General features: G+C 42.2%; 1 long non-coding RNA gene and 1 pseudogene across 1 annotated transcript; both read right to left on the bottom strand.

The window, feature by feature from the left end:
• Window positions 1-87: 87 nt before the first annotated feature.
• On the bottom strand, window positions 88-23488 carry LOC115785648 (membrane-associated phosphatidylinositol transfer protein 2-like; annotated as a pseudogene).
• A 61-nt stretch (window positions 23489-23549) lies between these two features.
• On the bottom strand, window positions 23550-24036 carry LOC115785432 (uncharacterized). The gene is made up of 3 exons (XR_004020364.1): window positions 23929-24036; window positions 23775-23799; window positions 23550-23653 (listed from the first exon to the last, which is right to left on the bottom strand). It is a non-coding gene; the product is annotated as an uncharacterized LOC115785432 (long non-coding RNA).
• Window positions 24037-27171: the final 3135 nt, after the last annotated feature.

Raw genomic sequence — 27171 nt, 5'->3', positions numbered from 1 at the left:
TTCTCACTGCATTATATTCACGTCATGTGTCTCTTACTCAGCACTGCATCTGCAAGCCTCTCCAAACCTTGGATTGTCTCTCTAGTTTCATTTTGAGCTGAAAACTCCTGGTTCCAGCTTGGTGCTGCTGCTGCGACCCAGCAGGTGGCTGTGATGCTCATGCTGCGCTGGGTCCCTCCCTGGCTGTGGCTGTGAGCGCGCTCCAGCCGCTCCCGTTCCAGCCCGCTCGCTGTCTGACTGGCTCTGTGTGCGCTCTGGCCTGTTGTGGATGTTGCCTGTCGGGGAGCTGGGGGCTGGCTGAGAGGAGATGGTGCGCAACAGGTGGTTCCTCTTCCTCAAGAAGTCACTGTTTGCTCCCAAGCCAAAGCTTGCCTTGCGTAGCACCATGCGTGCACTGCTGGACTTGGCTGGCCGAGAGCGATGGTTGTACTCCAGCTGGGAAAGATGAGCTGCATATCCCTCTGTGATAAAACTGTCGAAGGATCAGAGAAACAACTGTCAGCTAAAAAAGCAACGCAGGAGCGGTCAGAGAGCATATTTTAAATGAAATTTCATGGGAACTTGAGCATTTACTTTAGTGTTTTTCAAATGTAATAAGAGACTATTAACAAGATCTTTCCTCAGGGTATGTAGAAAGTGAAAATGACACCTGGCACTGGTGCCTGCATCTTCTTAGAAGTCTACCAACAATATATATTTGAGAAGAAGGGAGGCCAATGGAGGTATAGACTGAGATTGTCTTTGGTTGATCCATAGCCAGCAAAAATCTTCATGTGTGCCTGAAAAATAGGAATGAAGATGCGAAATGTTGAGTGCTGGTTTCTTCTAAACAAACAGTAGAATTAAAAAAAAAAAAAAATAGTAACTAGTAAATAGGTGTCAGCAGTTGTTGCTTCTGTTTTCTCACATAAAACACAAACTGCCCCCCCCTCCCGTCCCCACTCTGACCTCTGTCAAAGTCTTGAGGAAGTTCGCCTTGTGCCTGAGCGGGTCGTGGACCAGGCCATCACAAAAGGAGACAATGCCATGAGGAAAGTTGTGCTGAGACAACAGGCCACTACCCGCTGCTTTTGCATGTCTGGCCGTCCGGTTACATAGATGATCAAATAGCCTAAATCATGCCAGTGCCTGAAATAAGGAGAAACAGCGGAACATACCAAGACTTAAAGTTCTGAGAGTCTGAGAGAAAATCATTGAAACCAAGAAAACAGGAGAGGGAGAGCAGCTAGCTACCTGACAACATCCACAGCTCCGGCCCGCCTTTGGGATCGCTGCCCATGATTGAAACGCTGGCAGCAAATGAACCATCAATGCTGAAAACTACAAACTCCGTGCCACGTGGAACAACTGTCAAGTAGCTGTCAGCAAATGTGTGGTCACCCCTGGGGAGTAAATAGAATAGAGTCAAAATGAAGATAAAAGATAAATGCAATTGAGACACAATAAAGCGTGCTAAAAAAAAAAGAAATGCAACTCATGTTCTCAGAAAAAATGTGCATGAAGGCTAATCTCACCTGACTACCATTTTAAACTGGGTAGACTCCGATTCCCAGCGCTGTCCTCTGGGATCACAAAGGACACGCGGCCACTGCTGTTGGTCACCTCGGGTGTGAAGAACACCCATTCTCCCGATGGAGGCTGAGTCATAATGTGGAGGTCAACCTGTGCAGCAATGGAAAGAAGGAAAAGCATTTCAATACTGTCACGGCCCCTCCTCTGACCTGCAGGGGCGGTGCTTCTGCAGGCAGAGGTGGGCCCTTGAGTAATTGGAGCCACCTGGGCTCACTAATATAAGCAGGGCTCCACTAATTATTCTCCCCTCTCTGCTCCTCCAGGTAATTTTGGTTTGTCTTTGTTCTGGTTGGTTTTGGGTTGCAGTATTCATTCAGCTTTCCACATACATGTCCATGAACTCATACATTGCATACACTGACCATAATGAATACTCACAATCTCATATTTATCTTTCCTTTGGTTTTGCTTAAGTTTCAATAAAACGAATTTGTTGGCCTATACCTTTGTCTCCCCTCATTCTTTGTTACGGGCCGTGAGCCAGCCTGTGACAATACAAACCTGAATGACAGTCACATGGCAGTTCATGATCCTCCATAATTCACTGGTTATGGTGAGAAGTGCAGAACTAAGCTATTAATCAATGGTGGCTGTATTGCAAAAGGATCATTCAATCTCAATAATCAGATTTTTAAAACATTTCTGCTCAACCACTTCTAGCCTGAAAATTTTATGGCTTAAAATTGGACATATATAAGTGATCGCTGTGAAATAGTATAGACTTAACATATTTTAAACTTAACCTGAATTACCAGACTCCAGGGCGATGTGCGTGCCAACAAAGCGGGTCTCAAAAATGAAAAATATGCACATATATTTAACAAAATGATTTTCCTCAGTTTAGAGTATCATCAGGAAACTCCAGAGGATTGTTCTATTTGTATCAGACTATGTACTGATATTTATAATTTTTGTGGTACAACTTGTCATATTTCCTCAATGCAGCAGGAAAACTGAATGAAAATAACATTTTCTACATTTTTGTGACTAAAAAATTTCATGTTAAAAAGTATTCTACATGTTTCATTTTGCATTATTGTAAAATACAGCTGTATACCATTCAGAAATGTCACTGTCTTTTGCAATATCAATTTTTTTATTAGTGTATGCTCAAATATGGAACGATACGGGACAGCTTTAATTTTCTTCATATTTAAACTGGTAATACTAAGATATCTTTTAAATTTATTTGTCCCAAATCGCATATCCTGATTCACTTTTTATGGCAGTGAAAAAAAAGACATGCTGGAACTTACTGGGTTGATGAACCAGTTTTAAACAAATATATATGAAAATTATGAAGCTAAATTTTTCCAGCAATCATTATTTGTACCAAACTTTGGACCATAAAAGTTTTAGGCATATCGGAGCTGGCTGAGCAGAAGGCCACAATGATTTAAGATGGAATGACCCACAAACTAACGAGAACTAAAATCCACTGAGAAAGTTATCTGGTTTAACCAGTACACTCGGTGTGGGTAGTGATTCTGGAGGAATGGGTGGATGCCTTTAGGCCGATGAGCTTAAAAATGAGCTCAAACACAAATTTCCCAAGTGCCCCCTAACACCAGCTATGTGCTGCATTGCTAAAGAAAAAGCCATGTGCACCTTCTCCCCGGCCAAAGTGACCATGTCCAGAGGGCCGTACATGAAGCGGCCTGTCAGGACCTGCTGGCTGTCTCGGTGAAGACGGCGTCGTTCACTCGGTGGTTGGCGGTCACATTCTGTCAAGGAGGGAAAGAAGGGAACATGATGTGTTTTTGCCTGTTTATTTAAACAAAAATAAGTTACAAATGCTGACAACTCTCTCCACAGTTGGTTCTGTTGAACCATTTTTTTCTTTTTTTAAATATTGGTTGGAACTATAGAAAAAACAAACAACACATCATAGTGCAGAAGAGTGAGCTTTAAACTGCTCTGAAACTGGCTTTGTTGCCCACCCTGATCTTCACATGAGTCCTCTTGCGCAGCCATTTTTCCCGAGGTTTAGAGGGGAGTGAATTCAGACACTTCTTTCCCATCGAGCTCCAGAATGCTTGAGTGTTTTCATGCCTCATGACCTAAACAGAGACATTTCAATGATTCATATCGAGTATGCCCGAATAAGTCCTAAAACTTTTCAGGCTTTATGGCATGAAATGCTTACTCCACCTGCCTCAGGAGAAAAGACACAACATCAGTAGATTCCCAGTATGATGCGTGGAACAGGTTGTGGTAAAGCCACTGTGGGGAAAGCCGTTAGGGGCATCGGGGCAGTACAGGGCAAAGTCCAGCCGCTTTGTGCCCCACCAGCGTGCTGGCAACTGCGATGGGAATGGAGTGAATAAGGTACATAGATGTAAGATGAAACTGTAAGGAGTCAGTGTGAGGTATGTGATGCCACAGAAAGGTGCAACACACCCTGATCTTATAGCAAAAAGTTGATTTCAATCTTCAGACAAACTCATCACCAATCCCAGCAGTTCTTCAGCTACAGGAGGGAAAGGAAGGAGTTTATAATAGTATTATCAGGAAAAGGTGCCAAGAACAAGAACTGATGAGCAGATGAAGATGGTTAGTTATGTTAGTCTGTGCATGAAAAAAGATGGATGATTTAAAAAGCCCCAGCAAGATCAGATTTATGGATTACCCCTTGTCAGTGCAAGTGATTGCACCCAAATCCTTCTGAATTAATTTGGAAAAAGGAGGCAAAGAGGCTTTTCGGAAGAGCAGCAATGAGTCTTTCGACTGTGGCACAGTACAGAGCAGCACACAGAAAAGACCCGTAACCTCACACTTCAGTAGCCCCCTCCCTTAGAAAAATACCTTGGTCCACTTCAGCCTGGGAGTCCAGTGAGACCAGAACAGATATAGCAAAGTCCAGCCCTGCTCGACAGTTCTCGTACTGGCCAATGGGACTCAGACCTTCAACTAGAGTCTGTCTCATCGTCCAGCTCTGCTACTGCAGATGCATCAGAGGATCCTGTGATCTGGCCAGCCTCTCTGTCCTTACAGGGCTTGGGAAGACTTTTCAGAAGAATTTGTTTGTGGGTGATAGGGCGAGTTGGGACAAAAACTGAATTTTTGGATTGGTTAAAATTGGTTTGATTCAGCTATGGGGAGAGAAAAAAAACAAAAAAACAAAGAGAAAGAAATCATATGACAAAATGGATGCAAATTCACATGTGGACAGATTGACAGCTTGGATAGTTTGCAGAGTGGTGTTAGATTGCACCCTAAGCTGCTTTAAAAAAAGAGCGGTGATTGTATAAGCTGAAAGATAAGCGTTAGGAAAAGTTCAGGGAATGGGGCAGGGTGATGCTGTTGAAGATCATCTCCTGTACTGCTGATGGCAGAACAGAAACATATTGTAATCAAGCATATTTCCAGGGTTGTACTGTGGGTGGGCCAACAGCAGTGTTTAGAACAGTAATGTGAGGCACAATAAATGTTCTGGTAACAGAAGTGAAAGGGTGAGAGGGAGGAGGGATTCAAAGGACATTCAACAAAGAGGAAACAGTACTGTTATCTCAGCAGACACTGCAATAGGGAGTCGACAATGCAGGAATGGCTGAGGAAGGCAGGTGTCTACATGCATTGCTGCATTAGATAATGCAGCACTCGTTTATTGCATTTACATTTAGACAGTGAGTAAGAGAGACAGACAGTGGAAAGTGGCTCTATAAGCGGGTTCTTCTCCAGGACTCTGATCTTGTCTTTATCATTTTTAACAGGAAATGGATAAATCACCTTGCACGAATCTCACTACAATCCAAAATCTGGCAAAGCAGAAAGAGAAAAGGAGCGGGGACACTTATGTGGCTGACTAGACTGCTTCTGCTGGATAGCAGGGTTGGTCTATAGTCAGAGTAAATGATGTTGGAGGGGCTGGAAAGAGAAACTTGGATAGAAAAGTAGAGAAAAGTTTGGGCTGAATGTGAGAGAAAGTGGGAGAATAACTAGGAAAGTGTTTGTGTGAGTGGAAGGAAGCGAGAAAGAGAGACTGTTCGGTATTGAGAACACTTACTGTTGGCTATGTTGGTGGCAGTGTAACTGTCTGCCATTCCTGAGACCTGGCTGGCAATGCTGACCTCACTGGCCCTCCGCTGGCCCCGGGAGAGGGGGCCCGTTACGGGGGATGAGGGGTACGAACTGTCCATGAAGACACCACCATGAGACTGAACAACATCCGCTATTGAGCCCAAACAAGGAGATCCCATTAGACAGAGACACAGGTAAGGGGAACTCACGGTGAATGGAGGGGGGGGTGTTAGAGCAGCAGCAGAGAAATGTGACCGCAGGCAGCGAAGCCCAGGCCACATTTCTTCACCGACCAACACATGACTGGTAAATGAATACATTAAACATTTAGTGAATGTAAAATCACAAATGTCCACATCTTCTATAGTAATACTTAATTAACAGCCTACTCTAATGTCTTGAAAATGTGCTGGAGGTTTAGTAAAATCACATGACCTCTGACTATTTTCACAGGGAGAAACACAGAGCACAGTTAAACAAAACCTTCTGTCACCACCAATAAGCTGATATTACGGAGATGATGAAAATACACTGAAACGGTCTTAAACTACTGCACACAAACACAAATGCCCACATCCTTTAAACTCTGTCATGAAAATGTGACGGCACAAAAGAAACATGGTACATGAGAGATGCTTATCAGATTTTTGCAGAGTATTTCCATGGCTTGATACTACAATTAGTTATATATATTTTATTGTAAACCAGAAGACAGGATGCTACAGGGAAAAGTATATATGGAAACTTTTAAACTTGTGTCAGTATTTGGAGAAATTGAAAAGCAATGGATATACTCAAAGAGCACGAAGTGGACTGAAATCTGAGCATCTCGACATAATGGCAAGAAGGACGAACAAAGAGATGACGGAAACACAATGAATGAGAGTCGGGAACAGATATAGGTGAATGGGAGAGGCTACACACACTCCAGAGTGGCGGGTGTGGCTTTGAGGGAGCCCTCCTGCCAGTTTAGCACAGGCACAGGGATGCAGGTCTCACTGATGGTCTCCTGACAGCGAAGAGACAGGGGAGGCCCGCTGTCAAGCAGCAGCTGAGCGTTGCTCTGGACTGTCTCCACTACAGAGGGGGGGGTGGAAGGGCAGGAGGGGTAGAAGTCGGGGGAGGTTTTAGAGGTAGAGAGCCAGGTACATGGATATGGAAACAGGAGGCCAAGAGAGGAAGAAAGAAAGAAGACAAGGAAGACAAAAACATATGAAGCAAGAACAACTGAACAAAAGACAAGAAAGAGTCAAGCCCTTAGTGGAGCTCACTTCTTTTGGACCACAGCTGCTCATCAGTTACACAATAAGATGACATATCACCCTGTTCTAAGATTAGAAAAAGCCTGCAATAATGCTAGTTATTCAATCATATGAACATATGCCTTAACATTGATCTTGAAATTGTCTTTGAAACTTTATCACTATTAAAAATCTTGGAAGGCCTGAAGATAGTCAGTGATAGCTCATCTGATGCAGGCTATCACCATCAGGGAACATGAACGTTCTGGCCCTAACTAACTAAGAAACATCTTCATACTTGTACAGTTTATTAACCCTGATGTCCATCCTTAATGCCCCAGTTCCTGATTCAATAATGTTAGGTATATCTTTTAACTGGAAAAAAATTCCTCCTCATTAATGAGTTTATTAAATTCTGTGTGCTTTATTTTCGAGAACAATAGACATATAATTGTATAAACAGGTTAGGCATCCTCTGTTCAAAGGATGATCAGTCCAAACAGAAACCACCAGCAGGACTGTGACAACACTGAGATGAATAAACTGCTTCACAAAAGATGCTGAAGCACAAACAGTAGAAAAATGTTACATTTTTCTTTCAGACAGCATTTACTATGTGAGTGAACTCGACAGGTGCTACTAAGGCATCTTTAAGCCATCTAAGGCATGCATGGGAAAAAGGACAGTGGGTTAAAATCAGCATCTGAAATGTCAGGTGATGTGATCTCAGTCGGTTTTTTTTTGGTTTTTTTTTAAAGGGAATTTTGCATTTGTGTGCGTGCGTCTGTGTGCATCCAAGACACACATCCAAGAATAATAACTTTTATGTATCACTGGTAAAAAAGAGCTCACCCAGTAGGGCAGAGTTTCCATCTCCCAGGGGAAAGCGTTGGTAACGGGGCACATTGAATGGAGGGAGGAGGTGAAATTTCCTCTCCAGTAGAGGCTCAAGGCGGGAGGCTGAAGGATCAGCTGGGTGGAACAGGTTATAGACCTGCTGACAGGCAGGTCGCAGCTGGGCCACTAGGGGGAGAAATGAAACCAAGGACATAAGCAGGGAGAAGGGAAGAACCTAAAATGCAGAAAAGTTGTACAACAATAGGTAATATCAACCAGATACAATTATTTGAAATTATTTGAAATATATTCTATTTTTTCTGTAGGAAAAAGCTCACCATCTAACATAGGGATCACAGTCTTTCTCAGGGCGAGTACCAAGCCAAGCGGAGAGCCAAAGAGGAAAAAGTCAGACACCTCAAAGTCAAATTTCCCCAGGGAGCCTCCATCCAGCATAGTGCTGCTGCTCGACCTGCGGGAAGCTGTGTCATTCCGCAGGACACTGGACTGTAAGCTAGAAAGACAGCACAAAGTCATTTCCTTGCATAGAGTTAAAAATAAAACATATTCTGACAGTACATGACAATAGGACTCGGTGTGTATCCTACATAAGGAGTTTGTCCTCCCACAGACAACACACCTGGTCAGGAAAGCCTGGTGTTGTTTTATAGTGTCCAGCTCGTAGGTGGAGGAGTCACTTCTCTTGCGAGGCAGTTGTCTCTTGGTGTCGTCACCCGCACTGGCACGTGGAATATCAATGTTGCTGCGACTGAGGTGGCGGCTACCCTCCAAGGTTGGAGATGCTGATCCATGTGCGCTGTTGACAACGATGCCAGGAGAGAGAAGATCCTGGTCCTACAGGGGCAATTTTGTGAAAATGTATCATAAAGACTTTCCAGCACTTAACAAAAAGAAATAAAAAATAATAATGAATGACCTGATTAAGATTAACAAAACAGGTTTTAAAGTGCACACAGGAGTATTCCAGGCAATTTTAGGATGAGCTGAAATATTGTGGCCATGCATTCATTATGTTGGATGTCGTCTCGTTTACCTGTACACTAATGATGCTGCCCCTGCGACTGCTGTTCTGGCTCTCATTTACTGTTTGATTGCTGCTGCACAGAGCATCAAAGCCCAAGATTCCTCCCACACAGTCCCCAATGAGGCAAACCTAGAGAGTTAAAGGGTGAGAAATATTTATTACATATATCTGCAGGGTTCAGGAGTACCTAAAAGGAGTTCTATAATTACACACTGGATGTAAGGATATGAAAATAATTATTAGAGTTACTGATAAAGACTCAAACTAACATAGAAACAGCTAACATATTGTTTTATTGTTTTTACTTTAATTTGTGGCTCTAAAAAGTACAACTCACGTACCTGGCCAGAGAAAGCAGCACCATCCAGAGACTTAATGAAGTCAGCATACACTTGGTTGGCTCGGAAGATGACAGTGGCCACAGCATCCTGGTACTGTGGAGAAGAGGTGGCGAGGAGAGGCAGGGCTGCCAGCGGGATGTGGTCCTGGCTGTTGGACAGACAACCTTCATCGTAGCTGTAAGGGCTCAGGCTGTGACAGAGAACAAAAATTCATTAAAAAAAAATTTGATTATAAATTTAGAGTCCAAGGCATGGACAGAGGAGAATAAATAAATGCAGGAACAGAGGACAAGAGTCATGAGCTGCATCTGGACCTCTTCCATCATAAGCAAACAGCCATCACAGCTAATCTAGAGTTAGATCCATAATTTGTTGGACAAAGACACAATTTTTGTAGTTTTGCCCCTTTGTTAAAAAACATGCACTTCGACTAGTAGCAGCAAAGTCCGGTAGCTTGATCTTTACTTTTTTTGTTGTAGTTTTATCCGTTTTTGTTTTTGTCACGTACTGACGGATACTTCTGTGGGGAGAAGAGTTTACTCAAGAGAAGAGCTTTATTCATTGAAATGGAGCAAATCTGGAAGGTACCACCCTATTCCAGTTGAGATAAAGAGGTGGTTTCGTGGTTGCTGTGCTGGTGCAAAAGTGAAGGCTTGGAAGTGGAGATATGAGCCCTTTCTGCCAACAGTCATCATGGGAAATGTCAACTCGCTGCCAAACAAAGTAATGAGCTGGAGATATTGGTGAAGACTCAGAAAGTATACCGGGAGTGCAGTCTCATGTGTTTTACTGAAACATGGTTGGCACCAAGAGAATTCAGTCACATCACAACACCAATGGCCGAAGTTCCATGTGAAGTTCTCCATGAAACTGTTGCTAGGATGTCCAATGTCAAAGAAGCTTACAGAGCTACTGTCACCACTTGGGGCATAACCAGTTACCACCACAGAAGCCATCCTGAACAACCCTGATCACCCACTTTATAACATCTTTATGGAATACAAAAACATCAGTAAGGGAAGACTCCTCTCTCTCCATTGTAAAACTGAGAGATACGGAAAATCATTTGCACCCACAGCCATCAGACTGATGGACCAAAGTGATGAGAAGAGAAAAGTATGAATGAGAGAAACAGGTCATGATCTGAAGCATTCCACATTATCTGTCAAACATGATGGAGGCATGAGCATGTATGGCTGCCAGTGGAACCGGGTCACAAGTGTTTATTGATGATGTGACTGCTGATAAAAGTAGTAGGGTGAATTTTGAAGTGTACAGGGCTATACTCTGCTCAGATTCAGCCGAATGCTGCAAAGGTCATCAGACAGTGTTTCACAATGCAAATGGATAATGACCCAAAACGTGCTGCAAATGCAACCCAAGAGCTCTCAAGGCAATTATATTAGATATTCTTCAATGGCCTCTCAAGGGAGGAAACACAGCATTTGGTGATGAGGCAGTCATGGTTGGCAAAGGATTTTAACCCAAGTACTAAATAAACCCTTATACTTAAAATGATGTTAGTTTGTTCAATGGGACAATGGGAGAAAAAAAATGGGAGATTATGTATCTAAATGTCTGTATTCTTAAACATTTAATGAAATACTTGCTTAAACCCCTTGAATTAAAGCTGAAAGTCTGCATTTCAGTCACACATTGACCATCTGATTTAAAATACAATGGTGATCCAACAAATTATGGAACTAACTGTACACAAACCTTCAATCATTATATATGAGGTTTGCAGCCTGCAGAGAAATATGTGCATGTGTGTCCTCTTACTTGGACACGAGGGAGAAGGCCTCGGCACAGATGGCAGGGCAGGGCACCAAGCGGATGGCGATGCGTCCCAGCGCAGCAGGGTAGTGAACACGCATGACTGTGTCAAAAGCCGTACTGATTGTGTTGACGTCGGCCTGCTTGCTGTTCTGGTCGCCTCCTCCTGTATCCAGGATGTTCCCTCCATGCAGGACCAAGATGAGCACATGGATCTTGGAAGGCTGCAGGCACTGCTGGGACGAGCTCTCCTGACAACAGCAAATAAAGAGAAGAGTTATGGACGGGAATGTTGAGGAGCAGCCTTTGGAAAATATTCAATAAAATGTTTGTTGCTTCAACAGCATGACCAGAGAATACATACTTACTGAGTGATAAAACAAACGAGCAAAACCACAGATAAACAATGAGGCCTTGAAATCAGGCATCAAATCGCTTTTAACCGATTCAAGTTACGACTTGCAACGTTTTGTGGCCATTGCTTCAAACATGAATTACACGGCAAACTGCTTTTCACAGCCACTGAGGGGTGAAGAACCATGAAGACACATAACAGAGCCAACCTCCACCTGGACAACCGTTCAACTAGCTGCAAACGACAACCATGCTTCCTGACGACAAGTTCACATAAATTAGCACAGCACAATGTGTAGTTTTGTCTTTTACTTCCAATCCAAAACTTCACATTTCCATAAGTACAGGGGGGTTGAACAGAGGGTGGTGAGGTTGAGGAGTACACACGGAGCTGGGTTTGGGCTACGGCAAGGAAAACGGCAGGGGCATTAAGTAGACTGGAGGCGTCTATTGAACCCCACAGTGCACTGGGGCCAAAATGTTTACTTACTGACTGGTGCCTTGTTACCGTGATGGTGGGAATGGGAGAGCTATCGGCTTGGCCGCTAAGACAGCCACGCATCTGAACACAAGAGGACAGAGAGGCTCATGGACAAACACCCCTTTCTCTTATCCTCCAAAGTTTAAAGCCTGGTATTTTTTTTTTTTGCAGCTAAAATCAAATTAAATCATGTATAACAAAAGCTTTTGAGTCCAGCAGATGGTTTTTAAGGGATATTCCAGATATGGAAGGGCATCAGAGGAGTGTGAGTTAAAAGAATGTTATTTGGCATGAAACTCACATACCTCATCTAGTCTTTCCTCGCTGGTTGCTCTTTCATAATCGACGGTCATTTCCTTGAACAGGTCACCTAGAAACACACATACACACAGACCCTCAGCATCAAGTACCACAGTAGTGTCCTGTCCATGAAGAGGCCTTCATCTTACCAGGAGTTTCCTCTGTGTCTACAGCCTCAATCTTGTCCATGAGGTCATTGGAGTTCCACTTGGCAATCTCTTTTGGGAAGACCTCCTCACCATCAGAGAGATCCTCTGCAAGGGGGAAAAAAAAAAAAAAAAAAATCAGATAAATTATCATCAGTTAAAGCGTATTCACTGATCAGAGGTTATAAATGTGTCATTACATCAACAGTAACAACTGGAGTTTAAATTACACAAAGAAACCATAAAGCAAAATAAACTTTAAGGTTTCCCACAAGTTTGCAATCCAACAAAGCACTGTGAAAATCCATGGATGATGAGCACACATTATTTTATTACTATAATGGATTAAAAAAAAACAAAAAAAACTAAAACATATTCAAACAGCTTCCCCTGTGATTACCTGCTACAAATGATTTTACTATATGTCTTAAATTCATGCACGTATACCAGTGAATTGGCTTACTGATCGACTGACATTAATGTGTGATGTAAAAGGACCTCAAATGGACCCTTTTTATGCCCCAATTCCTCAGTGTTCACTTTAGGTTGTTAATCAAGATTCGATTTAAAAATTAAATAATCTCATTCCATTTACCGCCTCGGCATCTACACTACAAATAAATGGCATCAACGCAGGAAAGTAAATGAAAATCTTTATTTCATAATGACTTGGTTTGAACACTCAAAGGAGATTTGCAACAAGTTTTACTAGTACTGTTCCTAACACCCAAAATCCTGTCATTAATGGTATGAGTTGCTCATTATTAGGCACCCTGAAAACAGATCTAAATCATTTTTGACCCTTTTATTAGCTGAGCTGCATCAATATCCTTTTGATTTATTTATAAATATCAATAACAATCCAGTCTTAAACTGAGTATAAGATCATCTTTATTCCACTGTAAGGCTTTATTGCGCTCTCACTAATAAGCTGCAGCATCAGCTGTTAGTCGTGAGTAGATCTAAGATAGTTATATACGACAGGTTAAATGTGCACCATCATGGTAGATTCAACCTTCTTATTAAATGTGTGGCATCTTTGCGGAGTTCTTCTGCTTAAGCTTTCTTTTTATTCATTTGCATAAAAAAAAAAATGGAGGTGTAAAAATAAACTTGCACATGCTTCTTGAATACTCGTGATGGATGGTTACTGCAAGAGGATAACGAGAACTTTAAAGACAGAAACCTAAAATTAGAAGCAATCTGAGCTAAGTCACTCATTTTCCATATTTAATGTGTGCGCCTTCATTATGTGATTCACCCAGGCATCAAAACACAAACATTTATTTGTTTGTATAAGTACATTCTGATACACTGTCCCCATTTATTTACCATAATTAATAAGTGTTCATAAATCATGATGTTTTAAGCAGGTCATTTGATAAAGTGCAATGGGCTTTCACTTCTCTCGCACACTCTCACACACGCACACACACACCACACACGCACGCACACACACACACACACACACCAATTAATCCATGCAAACATGAATACTGTGGCACATGTTATGAAAAAAAATTAGATGTCAACACAATTGATGGTAATTATTGAATTCCAGTGACTCACAATGTCATGAGCAACTTATTAAATGTGGGCTAGGTGGAAACTAATGACTGCAGGAAAATTATTATCAATGTAATAAATGACTACATCATGGATAATTTTATCTTGTTTCATCATTGTGACTAAACAGTGAGTTTCAGTCTCTCTCACACACACACGAATTACTCAAATAAGTCATTTTATTTCTTTCATGCATTGTGAATGGTTTGTTTAAATGATGATGCAGGTGAGTGAAGGTGGGCAGAGATGATTGTGATTTCTGAGCTTGACATCGGGATGAGACACTCGGCCTGTGTCTTCAGCCAAACTTATCCAGCAGGAAGCACCCACCCACCTAGTTCAACTGCAGCCCCAAAACATTCTGGATATCTGGGGAGCTTAAGAACTGATCTGTGGTTAAAGAGATGTATTCATAGGAAATGAAGAAGGGGGGCAAGTAGGTTATAAACATTTCATCCAGCTTCCACGTTTACTTTAAAAAAAATAAATAAATAAATCAGAGCAGCAGTTACCATGAGCGTCGAAGAATTCCTCGTCCGAGCTGTCGTCCGAGTCTCGTGCTATGCTCTGCATCCTCCACTCGGAGATGCTGTGACGTGACGGGCTCACTGAGGAAAAAAAATTGTTATTTTGGGACATGTGTTTTAGCCTCTTTCTTTTAAACACACACTCTACAACTAAGAAGTATTGCACAACCCACCCCCCTCTGAACACCACACACTCACTCACAGTGTTACATAAACATCATAGTCTCTGTTGTGCATTACTTCATCACAGATGGACTGATTGTGGTCAGGGGTGGAGTGCTAAAAACTGAGGCCCAGTGCAACACGAATGAGCTACAAACACCAAAAACTACATCCCAACTGAGAAAAACTGCAGTCCTAAGAGCAGGCATTGTCCATCACTTGTCTTCAGTCTATGGATTATATATCATTAGCACAAAGGACGGGGGTGGTCACTCAGAGGCAGTAAGAGAGGGGCACAGATGTAGCTGTCAGGGCACAGAAAACACAGCAGCGCTGGAAGGGAGGGTCACTCGGAGGAGCATCAGCCTCCTCTGTCCTGTGATGTCAGCACTGCTGCTAAAAATAGCCCTGGAGAAAACGATGGAGGGAGGGGGGGGGGGGGGGGGGGGGGGGGGGGGGGGGGGGGGGGGGGGGGGGGGGGGGGGGGGGGGGGTGGTGGGGGGGTGGGGGGCAGTTACAGGGGTGACATGAGGCTGGATGAGAGTTGGGGTCCATGTGGCAGCTAAAGTGAGTGCCACCTTGAAGAAGGGGTGACATTTGAGATGGTTAAGTTCAGACATGTAGTCTACGATATTAGTGATGCTGCTAAAAATAACCCAGGTGAGATTTACTGTCTCCCCCCCACACCTCCCTTGTGAGTAAATATGGTTGAGGAGCACTTAAAGGAAATTAAGGCGCCTGACAGGAAAGTAAAGCATGCCACAAAAGCAGTCTGCACACTTCAAAAGCTGCTCCCTGTATGCCTTTATTAACACCAATTCAATGGTCTGAGCTCATGATTTTCAATAGACTCTGCTTACTTCACCTTGAGGTTAACTCAGTGTGTACACCTGTGCAGAGCTGAACCAAAAAATGCTATTACTGTACTTCCTGTCCAGCTGTAATCCAAATTCATTCTACCGCTTTATTTCTTTACAAGAAAAAAAAAAAAAAACTTTCAAAGAATGCTGTAATGCAAAATGAAAAATGACACACCAAAGCATCATACAAAAGAAAAGGGCTTACTTATCCTTGCACCAGCTTGATGTTGATCTTGCTGAATTCTTCACATACTAGCTTCCACTGTAGACGAGTCTCAAGCATCACAGCTTGATGTGTTTACTTATAGGATATTTTGGCTTTGATGTTAACATACATAATATATGAAAAGGTAGAAATGAGTCACACGGGAGACTTAACAGGAATTTAAGGCACGATGAGGTGTAAATACAGTTGTCACAATGCGTTAAGGAAAGTACTGTGCAAAAGTCTTGAGCTACCCCTCATTTCTTTTAATTTTTGCTAGGAAAAGGAGAAATACGTGCAGTGATTACCATACGTGCAAGCATACAGTGCATGTGCTTACAATATATAGGAAAAAACTGAGTGTTGTACAATTTTTAATGACTTGGAAAGTCAATATTTGGTATGATCACGTTTATTCTTCAACACAGCCTGAACTCTCTGAGGCAGCTTTCTTGCAATTTCTTTAAGTGGTCTTCAGGAATAGTTCTCCAGGCTTCATGAAGGACATTCAAAGCGTTTCTTTGGATGTTGGCTGCCTTTTGTTCTGTTCGCTGTCAATATGATCCCACACTGCTTCAATAATGTTGAGGTTCAGGCTCTGGGGAGACAATTCCTGACTGACAGTGTTCCACTGTGTTTTTCTGTCCAGGTATGTTCTTAATGTGCTGGTAGTGTGCTTGGGATCATTGACATGCTAAATAAATTGAGCTGTGTCACTCAAACACTTTTAAGATGATAATGCAAAATCTGACTGTACTTTTCTGCGTTCACAATTCCATCAATTCTGACAAAGATCTCCACACCACTGGCTGAAGTGCAGCCCCAAACCATGGAGCCTCCACAGATGGCTACCTCAGCCTTTTCTCTTTGTTTCCGTCCTTAAAAATGGCTTCTTGACAGCCACCCTTCTGTTTGGACTATTTCTGATGAGGTTTCAGTGAAAAAGTAGATGGATCGACTGAAGGGCTAGATGCAGCTATTCATATCCTGTGTCAGGGTCTTTCTGGCTTTCAGATATTCGTTCATCTGCTGTAGACAGTTTTTTAGTTTTTGACACTTCTTTTGTCCTCCACTTGTCCAGTTTCCTCAAATTGTTTTAAAAACACACTGCACACCATGCTGAGATATGCCAAGTTTTCAGCTAATAGATCTTTGGGAATCACCTTGTGCAAAAATACTATTTTATGTCTGTCAAACTGTGCTTGTGTCCCTGGCATTTTTCATAGATTCAACTAAAGAAATGGGAAAAATGATGTGGTTTTGCAACAGGCTGTTTACAATTTTAAATTGGTCTTCGCAAAGTGCTTTTTTTTATGCTTGAAGGATTCACAGGTCAGTTTTAAGTGGTTCAACAAACAAAATACATTCCTGCTGAAAATGGTGTGAAAACTGGACTGAAAATGAATTTAAAAAAGCAGCCAATGTCCCAAGAAAAACTTTGAAAGACATTCAGAAAGCCTGAAGAAACTATTGCTCAAGAAAAAGAAAAAAAAGTTTGTCTCCTTAGAAGCCAAAATATAATGAAATGAGGGGTGCTCGAGACTTTTGCACAATACCATGTGCCCTTGCAGATACCTTTCCCATCAATGTGCAGCTTCACACAGCCATATACAGAGGTGACAAGGGCAAACACATGGAAGATGGCATGTTCCTCACCTCCTCTCTTGGATGATCGGGAGGATCGGGAGGAGGTGGAACCACTGCCTTAGTTAGTATTACCTCGTGGCTGCAGAGTTTCTCCTCCTGAGCTGGCAACGACTGCCTCAGCTTCAATACAGCTGATTGCCTCTTTAACCTCCTGGTCTTTGTCTGGAGATGGAGCACCTCCGTTGGCCTCAGTGGCCTCCTCTGCCTGGCTAAACTGAGCCATCTTCCTGGCCAGGGCCAGCTGGGTTTCCAGCTCCAGCTGCCTGATGTCTTCTATGGTCAGACCATACCACTCATCCTGCCAGCACCAGGCCTGCCGGTGGGCACGCACCATCACCTTTCTTAGTCCTAGTGAAAAACCATGACAGAAATGAACCCTTACTAACACTGTATCTAAATATACTTCTTGTAAAAGAAAAAAAATAAATCCACAGCATAAACATCTGTGACTATTTACTCACCAACATCATGAATATAAGCGTTCGATCTTGGGACTGCATGCCCCAGTAACGAAACTCCACCTTACAGAGTTTGTAGGCACACATGATGGGGGTCTTGCCTGGGTTATTGTTGTACTCTTCTAATCCAGTCGTCTCGCAGAGGTCCCCTTTGGGTCTTGGCTGACTTGTAAAGCCTTGGGTCTTCCTCAGCTTTGTACTCGTGAGGAGGGATGGGATCTGTCACTATATCGATTGGGTCTACAAAAGAATTCATTTTTACATGGTAAAGACTCATGAAGCCAGGTGTTTTGAAAGTATATTAAACCCTCAATATTGTTATTGAGGTTTTAATATTATGTTACGATGTGTGCATAAGTGGGTGGGGTTGTAGATGAACTGCATGGGCTTGTATTTAACAGCCTGAAAATTCTTTTTATAGCTGAAATTCCAACTGACAGATTCCATCAGCTACTTAGAAATGAGTAATTAAAATAATTACAATGCTGTAACTGAGCCACTGCATAACCTGAAACGCATTCATTTCAGGGTATTGTATCCACTGGGAAAACATACTCTTAACCAGATTAAAAAAAACAAAACACAAACAAAAAAAAACAGATGCTGTAACATTAAACTACCACAAGTGGGCCTCATCCACCACATAGCTTAGTATCAAGAGGACAGATAGCAAAACACTACTGAATGAGGAGATCATTACTTGCTGCATTTATTTGCTAATACAATCATGTGCTGAGCTTGCTTTCGTCTGCGTAATTTGAAAGTTAAAATTACCAACATTATTATCTGAGTTATGTTACACAACAGTTGAGGGCTGATACCAAATGGTCTCACCAATAGTCCTTTGTCTTTTCTCTGCTGCTGACATGTTGAAGACATCAGCCTGGTTGCCTGTGTCGGGGTTTGTAGTATGTCTCAATGTCAATGGAAAATTTCTCAACAAAGGGGCAAGTGTATCTGAAAGAGAAGGTATAAAAAGGCATACAAAATAACTAATAAAATAACTGTCCCAACAAAACAAGAGTGAGTTATGGTTTAACGTCTGCCCTCATTCAGAGACTTATTTTCTCACTAAATAACTTGAGAGCAGAGCTATTTTACTACGAGTGACAAAACTATCTTACTGTTTAGGATACAACACTTAAGCCATACCCATCTGCTGCATCTGCAGCAAAACTGTCACTAGTTGAATAGATATGTCAACAGCACTTGGAGTCTATCAATATCCCGACTGTGCAGTCAAGGGCACATCTCTTTTCAGCACCTTCACGTCTTTGTTTGTCAGACCTCACACAGACAAATGGACCTGACACTCTGAAAGTGAGGGGCTGCCAACGTCTGGCTGTCTGGGGAGCGCTGCTGGCCACACGCCGATCTGATGGTCTGCTTGGTAATATTCTGACAACTTGCTCTTAGACTTGGCATCATCAAATTAATCACTGAATATAATTAGAGGAGAAATTATCTTCTCCAGAACCTGAGCTAGATTTCTGTCTGTAAATGTGTATAGACTAACCAGCTGCAGCAGCTGTCACATGCATAAAGCATTTATATTAATAAAAAAGCTGTGTGTTTCTGTCAAGCCTGTTTTAAAGAGGTGTTAAGGTTAAAGCCAAGCTAACTTTATTGTTTTCCAATAGGAAAAAAAAAAAAAAAAGTCTTCTTGTGTCGACAAAATGCTGCATCAAATTGCAGGGGTGGCCTTCTGCATCAGCTAATCTCACCTGGTGCGGAGGTGTAAGGGTAGGCGTTCCAGGGACTCCTCTTCAACCCTCAGGGCTGCTTTGGGCAAGATAGAGCGGAACCAGCTGGGAATTGCATGCCAATATGTAGACCTTGTGGGTGTACTGGCCCGTCCCGCCTGGTCCATCTGTATACGGCTTATTTTCTATGATTTCCACCCCACTGCCTTCACCACAGCTCGCTTCTCTGCTCTTCTTCTGTAAGAGGAATGATAAAATGCATATTTGCATATTAGAAGAATAGTACAAAGTGTCACAGTGTTAAATGGAAAAAAAAATATAAACACTAAATTATTAGAATCACTCACTAAATCTGGAAAGGATGTTTAAGAACAAACAACTAAATGAATGTGACTTTTGCAGAGACAGTGGGCTGTTACTTTGAGTACAGATGATGCCACACGCATCAAAATTAACAGCTTCATGAAGCACGTCCAGCTCTGAATTGCAAATCAGGAAGGTCCAAAGAAGTGTAGGGGGGGGGGGGGGGGGGGGGGGGGGGGGGGCAAAAAAAAAACAAAACAAAAAAAGCAGCACGTGGGCCACACCTTTCCCATGCCAGTGGCGCACAAGAGGAGAAGCTAGGTGGAGCCTGTAGCTGTAGTTGTGTGAAGTTACAAATGGCCATTTTGTAGTTTCACAGACAAGAATATCAGGAATTGTAAAATCAGCAAACGGGAAGACAATAAACAGCAGAGCATAGTCCAAGTGCTGACGGTAGACACAACGACCATAAAAAGTGAAAGATTTCTGATGTATCATGGTTTTTTTTTTTCCCCTCTTATCAGCAGTTATTTGTCTTACTATATGCAGCTTAACCTTGTTTAACAGAGTGTTTAGTGCAGTGGTAGCATAATAGGGAGACAGATTTCTTCATCTCAGCCGGGCAGAGAGAGGGTGATGGAAGCAAACCAGTGAATCAGTGGAGCAGGGAAGAGGAAGCCATGAGGCATCCAGCACACCGGACCTCATTACCTCTGACAGGTCATTCATTAGCAACCCGCCCAGCTCTCAACAACCCAGACACAGCTCCAAAGACACAGCACAGACGCCACAGCAACCAGCCATACACAGCCAGTACATGATGCAGAAGTGAACCACAGTAACGGAACAGCAAATCTCAAGATTACAGAGCATTATATGCATTCAAAACTATAAAATATATGAACATACAGATAAACAAAACTGTGTATCCACAGATTATGTACTTTAAGCATATTTTATAAAGGAAAAGTTCACTCAAAATTGTAATAGAACACTATCCAGCTAAGAAAGACCGTCTCTTTGCTTGGATCCTGACATGTAACTGCAGCCCGTCAAAGGCAGGAGTCCCTTCTTCCCCCTTGAGCGATGGGTGTGATTCTCTCCAGTTCACCACGAAAAAGATTACAATACAGTGGCCAGGCTTAGCCACTCCCATAACGGGAAGTGAGGAACCAATAACACGCTTAAACATAAATGAACTCTAAATGTAATGTTACATTGTGCCAAAATACAGGACACTTATTTCATTTACATACAGACCTAAACTGTACCTATAGAGTAAAAATGTAGGAGGAGGTACCTGGATACCCTCTACAGGGAGGCTCTCATTTACACTATAAAATAGATTATAAAAATAGATTTCAGCTATGAAAATTTTATAAAATACTGGTCATCCCGAGGGCCTGCGGTATATGTTTAGATCCGACTATTATGACAGTCACATCCTGGTATTTCCTCTCACCATCAAGTTAGTGAGGCATGTTTCCTGCTTGAGATAATACTTTTATTTATTTATTTATTTTTTTTAAACCAACTCCAAGGTTGCTTATTCAAAATATGGTGGACCTGTGTGGACGAATAAGAAACAGTGACAAACTTTCACATTTAATATTTCTGTTGCTGTATTTTCTTATTACTGTAAATCTCCATATTGTGAGAACATTACAATCACCTAGAAGGTGGGGTGAGGGGTGAAGGAAAAAAAGTGACAGAAAAGACAGGGTGGGGCACAGCCTGTTGAGGTGGCAATATGGCCAGGCTGTCCTAAGGCCCCGGCTTCATTTATGAAGCTTTCACTGACGATGGATCGCAGGCGGGCAGGCAGGCCCACATGCTCCAGTTGCCCTGGCAACATACAGCAGTGAAGTGAGGGTAGCCATGCTCTCTTTCCTTCCACCCCCTCTCTTATTTCTTCCTGTCCCTTCTTTGCTGGCTCTCTTTTTATCCTCCATTTCCTCATTCACTTTTCCTCTCGTGAACAAAACCTGACCACTGGCATGCTGCTGATGTCATGGTTGCCATAGTGACAGAAGCCTCAGAGCACTGTGGCTGTTTAGAGATGGTTAGGTCAGGGGAAAGGCAACTATGGGTCAATAAACGTTAGAACTCCAATATTTGTTTACATACTTGAGAGTTCACACATGAAGAGTTTCTTTCATAATCTCTCTTGTGTGCTCAGTGTTTGTCCTGAGAATCTGAGAGCGAAGCAGTTCGAATGAAAAAAAGAAAAAAAAAGTATATATATATATAGCTATTGTTTTTAGGATTTATTAAGTCTTTACAATACACCATCAAATACAACAAAGGTGCCAAAGACATTATGAAGTGAGTAGAAGTGTGCCGCAGTGCCTGACATGTGCCGTCTTGAAATGTCTGATTGCTTTGGGGCATGTCCACTGAGTCATGTTCCCAAACATCTACAGACTACCTGTCTGTTTTTTACACCATGGGAAGGATGTGTAGAAAAAACAAGAGAATAACAATGTGTTTGCAAGCTTGAAAATAAATAAATAAAATCTGAAATTATTTGAGGGACCCATATACACTTTCTGGACTTGAAATTATTGAAATTAGGTCAGTTTTTGCAGACAGACAGATTGTTGCAAAGCAAACACATCCCACTACATGTTGCTATCAACTAAATTATCTATTATTTTATTTGCAATGATGCAATGTAACTGTAGCTAATAGCTCAATGTGACAAACTGTTTTTAAAGTACAAAGAGATAGAAAAATACAGTTGAATTAATCTGTAGTATTGTTATACCTGTGGGTGGATGTTAATTTTAAACAACCCTGTCAACACTCTTATTTGGATGTAAGATTAACAGCTGTAGGAGGGGTCTACACCTTGAAAGCTTGCTGGGCTTACCTTACCTAAGCCCTAAATGCTGAACCTATCCAATGAAACTATTCAGTTCTAATGTTTGACTGTCAAACACCACCCTTCCATAACTCTTTAGCTGCTGATTTCACTTGATACTGCACTGCCAATATATTTGGCATGCTTTTGGGTTCTTATTTTCTGATAACAAAAAACAACTACACTCACATTGCCCTCACAATACAAGATCAATGAAGAGGCGAGACACATAAAAACCCACAAAATACTTCAACCTTATCAAACAGACCTGTAACGTCCTCTACAATGACTGTAAAACTGCTACTTATAAACACACATTACATAACCATGCAGCTCAAATCCAAACAAATGCACCTAATGCCTAATATGCACATCTCTGAACTATAAATAACACTGTATTTTTAACACAGAGTCTTTGCAATTGCCATTGATACCTCTTCTGAGTGCTGCTGCTCACACTGGCAGCAGCACTGGATTAAATAAATCCATCTTCATGTAAACATGCCATATGAAGAGGAAATAATGCTGCACAGGATGACTAAAGCTGTATAAATGGGCCCTTCCTGCTGGAGCTGTAAACCCTAAGCCTCCAACACAGACCCTCCATCTCCAGTTAAGGGCCTGTTTTGACAAATGAAACTGTCTGGTACGGACAAAGCAGTACGTCCATCTCCATCGCAGCAGTACGTGTGCACAGAGTTTGCAGTGAGAGCAGAAACATGCAGCCTATAACCGCTGTAAGCAGCCAGCTTCAGAGAGTTTAAATTGGCTAATATATCAGCACACAGGCTCCCTTTGTTTGGTTACTTCACCAACGTCACACATCATATGACCAATCATTTCATAATTGGACAAGCTGTGATCGCACACTTGAAAAACTCCCTGTGTTAATTTATCTCCCTTCTGACTGTTCGTTTTCGTCCCTTGTTTCTGCAGTTGTTCATTTTGGTCATGTGTGGGTGAGAATTTGCTGGAAAAGAGTACATTTTATTGTGTTGCCTCACCTGTATCATATAAAGCTGGGCGATGCGGTACTCCTCCACACTCATGGGCATGGGATGCGGTACTCCTTGATGAGCATGGTGAAGCTTAGATAAGGGGAAAGGGGGATGAGGGAGGAGATTGACAAGGGAAAGGGGGGAGGGAGGGATAGAGGGAAGGGAGGGGGAGAGGGGGGAAGGAGAGACTTGGGGTGCTCCTATATGTGTCTTGTCAAATCACCAGCTGAAGTCCACATTGATGGCTCCTGTGGGGAAAAAGAAAATACAAAAACTGGGTTATGGAAGCTGTAAATTAATGCAAAAATATCAAATTAATAGAGTTTCTTACAATCAAAACATGTGGATAAAGTCAACATCTGAAAATACCTAATGATTCTTCCAGATCCCAACACTCAAAAGCAGAAAGCAGCAATAAAAATAATTAATCATATGCAGAACATGTCAGCAAACAGACTCATTTCTGAATCTGTCAAACTCTGCTATGCACAACTGAGGACAAAGATTCCCTCTCGTGGCTCACACGCAGATGAAGACAAGAGCCGGAGTGTCATTCAGGACATATGCTCCATGTAGCATAGGAACACATATCTACTCCAAGCCTCGGCAGCAAAGACAAGCATCAGTGTTGTGCCTCCATCCAGCATCGCACATCCAAGTAAAGCACTTCCCAGGATAAATTCTCCTTCTTATACACAGGCCTGTGTGTGTGTGTGTGTGTGTGTGTGTGTGTGTGTGTGTGTGTGTGTGTGTGTGTGTGTGTAGGTGGGTGGCCAGAGTCTACGGAGAGCAAGTGTGCCTTGCCGAAGGTCCCAACAGCCACCCTGTTTCTCCCAACAGTCCAGCACCGTCACATGGGGGGCTAAGTCAGCATAAGAGGGATTACAGTAGGGTGGGGAGCATTACGTAACATTGTAAGAGCCCCCTGTTCATGATCGAGGTTTCACAAATAGGAGAATTACACAAAGCATTGTTTTCAAACCACTGGGCAGAATAGGGGTAGGTGTGGGCTATACATACGCAATGTGTGGGTGGCATGAGTTGCAGAAGTCTGCTTTGACCGCTAAGGCAAGAACAGCTCTCCAAATCTAAGAAAGTACAAAACAAGATCAAGCCTGTGCAGCGCTGTAGTGCAAGTTTATCTAAATTAAATATCACAGGTGTCAGCTAAGGTGACACATTTACTGAAGCAGTCTATAAGGAAACAGATATCAATTAGTTGAAAGAAAACTTGGCAAACATGAGGAAGGATGTTACTATAGATTTCTTAAAGAATATAAAGCAATTAGAAAATCTACAGACTGAATCCTGGTGAAAGCACAGTGGGCAGGATTTTAGCTGTGGTGCTGAGGAGACTATACTGTACAACACCATCCTGAAACTGCTGATTTAGCCATCCAAATGTGGCTACACGGTATTGCATAACTGTAATAGTCACCCATTTCTGACCTATGGAAGCCACTGGACCTTGCTCAGGAATCCATCCATTCTGTATAATCACTCTAATCACACCAATATCCATGCTGCGTCACTTATCCAGCAAACAATGGCCAGCTTTGGTCTAACTAACAGACCTGTTCCCTCCACCGTTTGAATCTTTGCTGCTGCAGCTACAGGAACACTTTCATCTAATGAGTTTACTGAGGCCAGGAAGAAACACAGTCAGTCTGACTTTACACCTGGAGCAGCTGCTTACAAAATATCAGGAGGTGTGCTGGTTCTATACATTTTTTATGTAATATCTTTACACTGAAGAACAAAGCGTTGACAAAATCAGAGCAGAACACCACATTTTGCTGAAAATAACTACACTCATGGGAGATGCTAGAATAAAACTAGGCTACATGTAGAGGCTCGGAGGAAAGCCTGCGGCTCTGGAGCCCAAGAAGTCTTTAGTCGTTAGAGCAAAGTGCTTATCCTTATTGATTAACAGCTTCAACATGTACTCTAAGCATGGTTTAAAATGTGGCAACAGTCTTAATGCAGATTGCAACTGATGATGCAACAAACAAGTGTTTCTGAGTATTTCCTCTTGAGTACAGATTATTGATGTGTTAACTGTCCTGATTTGGAGGTCATTCAGTGTGACATTGATAAGGCTACTTCTTTTACTGTCGGCTGGAGAACCATCACTTTGTGACTCAAAGTCCAGCCACCAACGACCAACCCACACGCACACACGGAAGCGACACCAGGTATGCAAATACCATAACAAGGACATAGCAAACAGACAGAAAGCAAGAAAAAACATCAGGCAGCGGGAGCCTGCGAGTTCTGTCCGGCAACATGTATTTGGAAGCTGCTGTGATGATGCTGTGCAGGGATTAGTAGTAATACTGATGTATGTTAGTTATGTCACTATTCTGCGGGATTATGGCAGTGTTGCTATTGGTGAGAGCTGCAAGTAATAACCATTTTCCACTAGCTTGATTAATTAATTAAATTCAATCTAAAACAAAAAATTGTTGAAAACAGCAAAGCAAAACATTTTACAGTTAAAGCTGATTTCCAAATGATGAGGCACAAATTATTTCTGCTCACAAAAAAATAAATAAATGTTTCTGTGATTCAAATAATCAGTTAACAACATACATGCTAAATTCTTGTGTGTGCACATAATGAAAGTACATACTTGTTTTTTGGCTTCCATCATAAACTCATGAACATATTAAGTCTGATTTTAAACACTAACCCAGCAAATGAGTCACCGAGTTGGGCAGAGACCAGGAGTTTATTTCCATCCTGTAGAATCTGCAGTTCCAGCTTAAAATAACTTTTTTCTTCTTTAGTAAAATTTTAGTTTCAGTGGAAAGCTTGTCTCCCATTTTCCAGTACCCGTCTCTTCTTGTCTGCCTCCAGTTGTGTTAACTCATCAAAGCAACAACCCAATATGACCACACCCAAACTTTATACAATTACATGACAGCACACACATTGTATTGTATAAATACATATTGTGGCTGCAGCTGACTTGACTACATATTAATAAGGCCTCCTGAATTCGTTGATTTAAGACCTTCTGATTCCTCCACAATATACGCATTATGTTTTCATTGCAGCTGCATTTCAGATAGAGAGCTTTCCTCAAAAAGCCCCTGACTTTCATTTTTGATTGATGCAGATGCTGTCTGTGCACGGCGCAGGACCGGTAATGTACGATTCACCAGCAGCCTCGAGAGAGTACTGGCACCATGCTTGACCCAGAAAAAAAAAAAAAAAAAAGCACTCTCACACACAGAGCTTAAAAATAGCCTGGTCACAATAATCCAAGCATACGCAAGCAGAGTGCTTGACGTTGTTTGTGCAGAGAATATGCTCATTCCCTTCTAAAAATACTGCCTCTGCCCCCCTCTAGGCAGTGACGCAACCGCAGCACAAGCCCATGCACAGCGCTCATTACAAAGCAGCCCCCAACCTTCCTGCTCCTGTTTCGACAAAGCTGAAGACAATGATAGCTACAAGATACTTTGAGTGGGATTGTCTTTTGTACCTCTTCCTGCAACCGTTTCGCTATACTGTGCTGCCAGCATTCCAGGATCCTGCTACATCTCAAAAAGTGTGATGAGCCATCCAAGGTATTAAAAAAAAAAAAAAAAAAAAGCAGTCCTCCAGGCAGGAGTACTACTGTTCCAAGTAATTCGTTTTTTTTTTTTTCCTGTCCTTTTTAACGGTGAATTAGACACTAAACGTCAGCCAGACATCAGAATCAATACAAAAACACTCCAGGTAACACAATGCATAACACCACAGGAGCCATGAGGGTGAT

Source organism: Archocentrus centrarchus, chromosome 9 (genome assembly GCF_007364275.1).
Source record: "Archocentrus centrarchus isolate MPI-CPG fArcCen1 chromosome 9, fArcCen1, whole genome shotgun sequence".
Classification (NCBI taxonomy): domain Eukaryota; kingdom Metazoa; phylum Chordata; class Actinopteri; order Cichliformes; family Cichlidae; genus Archocentrus; species Archocentrus centrarchus.
Note: the sequence above shows the minus strand (reverse complement) of the source record. Positions and strands in the feature narration are given on the sequence as shown.